Source organism: Anneissia japonica, unplaced genomic scaffold (genome assembly GCF_011630105.1).
Source record: "Anneissia japonica isolate Jap-2015-1 unplaced genomic scaffold, ASM1163010v1 scaffold66090_len2373_cov87, whole genome shotgun sequence".
Classification (NCBI taxonomy): Eukaryota; Metazoa; Echinodermata; class Crinoidea; order Comatulida; family Comatulidae; genus Anneissia; species Anneissia japonica.
Window position 1 is genome coordinate 1 of NW_022716376.1, and position 2373 is coordinate 2373.

At 24.4% G+C, this 2373-nt stretch overlaps 1 long non-coding RNA gene across 1 annotated transcript; it reads right to left on the minus strand.

Moving 5' to 3' along the window:
- Window positions 1–1723: 1723 nt before the first annotated feature.
- Window positions 1724–2278, minus strand: LOC117109675. Its single transcript, XR_004445572.1, has 2 exons — window positions 2222–2278; window positions 1724–1833 (listed from the first exon to the last, which is right to left on the minus strand). It is a non-coding gene; the product is annotated as an uncharacterized LOC117109675 (long non-coding RNA).
- Between the last annotated feature and the right edge of the window lie 95 nt (window positions 2279–2373).

The following is a 2373-nucleotide window of genomic DNA, read 5'->3' on the forward strand; positions in this document are numbered from 1 at the left end:
TATAGTTTTAATATATTTTTTATAGAGTTTTTATAAATTTTTTATAGTTTTTTTTATATATTTTTTATAGTGGGCTTCTATAGTTATTTCTATAGAATTTTCTATAGATTTTCTAAACAATTATGCTATAGACATTCTATAGTTTTTTTTTGATAGAATTCTATAGAATTTTTTTGTATGGGCTGAGTCGAGAATATTCTTATTTTATCGTCTAATCATATTAAATGGTATATGTCCACAAAAAACATTTCTTCCTTCAAACAAGTAGCATCTAATTCAGTCTTATAAAGGAGAAATTAAGGAAAATCATTAAAGCAGAAATAACCCATACAAAATTTTTTTATAGAATTCTATCAAAAAAAAACTATAGAATGTCTATAGCATAATTGTTTAGAAAATCTATAGAAAATTCTATAGAAATAACTATAGAAGCCCACTATAAAAAGTCTATTAAAAAGCTATTAAAACTATATTAAAAATCTATTAAAACTCTATTACAAATGAGTGAAAGCATAGAATAGAAAATTCTATAGAAATAACTATAGAAGCCCACTATAAAAAGTCTATTAAAAAGCTATTAAAACTATATTAAAAATCTATTAAAACTCTATTACAAATCTATTAAAACTATATTCAAAATCTATTAAAACTATATTAAAAATCTATTAAAATTATATAAAAAACTATAAAAAATTTATAAAAACTCTATAAAAAATATATTAAAACTATATTAAAAGACTTACAAATCTATAAAAATTATATAAAACACTATGAAAATTCTATTAAAAATCTATAGAACGTCTATAAAAATTTTATATAAAAAAACCTTAAAAAACTATAGAAAATCTATAAACAATTTTATAAAAACCACTTATAAATCTATAAACATTTTATAGAAAAAACCTATAAAAATACATTAAATATGCGAATAGAAATTCTATACAATTGTATAAAAAGTGTATATAAATTGAACGATTTTATATAGAAAATCTGTGTATTCTATAAAAAAAAAAAGTGGGTGAAAATTCTATTAAAAATCTATAAAATGTCTATGAAAATTTTATATAAAAAACCTTTAAAAAACTATAGAAATCTATAAACAATTTTATAAAAACCACTTATAAATCTATAAACATTTTATAGAAAAAACCTATAAAAATACATTAAATATGCGAATAGAAATTCTATACAATTGTATAGAAAGTGTATATAAATTGAACGATTTTATAATATAGACAATCTGTGTATTCTATTAAAAAAAAATGTGGGTGTTGTGTGTTTTTGGACAATTCAACTGGTCTTCAACTTTAACTGGCCCCAATTCCAAATTTTAGTTTTCAATGGTCCCAGTTCCACTTGGTAAAAATGGCTTTAATCAACTTCTGCAGACTACACTATGAGTTCATATACAAACCATAATTTCTTTAATTTATAACACCAACAAACATCGGTAGGGACATTACTTCCCTAGGGTCTCATTTACTAGCATACAGTACCCCTTCATTTATAATCGTTTTGCTAATGTCTTACTGCTAAACATACTGTGCCTCAATTCAAGGCTGCTTTATAGTCCGGTTTAAATAAGCATTTTTTTCGTAATGTAGTCCTAATACAAGAGTTTATTATATAAAATAATATTCAAGAGCCATTTGTGTTACAGATGTGCATAAACCAGCATTCTTAGTGATATTGCAGCAGCAACTGTCCATAACCATGCCTTTTCTTGTCCGATGGTACCAAGCTAAAGTAGTATGAATTATGACGTTGAACAAATCTATTTTGAGATATTGAATCACTGTGACTTGTACTAACATTTTTCGGAGTTCACTCTTGCTGAAAGACATAACAAAACAAAATCTTTAAAAAGAATACTAATGGTAAACTTATACAGTATATAGAGTGCATATTATAGAAACCGCTATTAAATGTATTACATCCCTTTATTACTGTATTGAAATAGGAGTAATATACATATATGTAGCTAATGACAGACAGCAGTTACTTCTTTTTTAATCAAAAAAACATTTTTTTTTAGTTCTCAAAACAGCTTTTAGCCTACATTACAATTTCAATATTACTTAAGGCCTATATAGGCCTAATATATACACATTAAATTTGACTAAACTCTATCATGTAAACTACAGCATCATCTATAGCATGTTGTTAATAATTGATAGTACAGGACAGTAAAAATAAAACGTCAACAAAACATTATATTCACCTTTAGTAAGTCAGGTAATTTTCTGTTCCTTCATGTAGATACGTCTTCAAACAAACATTAATATCCTGAAATAAAGTCACCATTTATGTTGTTAGTATAGGCCTTTTGATTACATTACCTTTCTCCAAATAATGATACAATTCTTTACACCA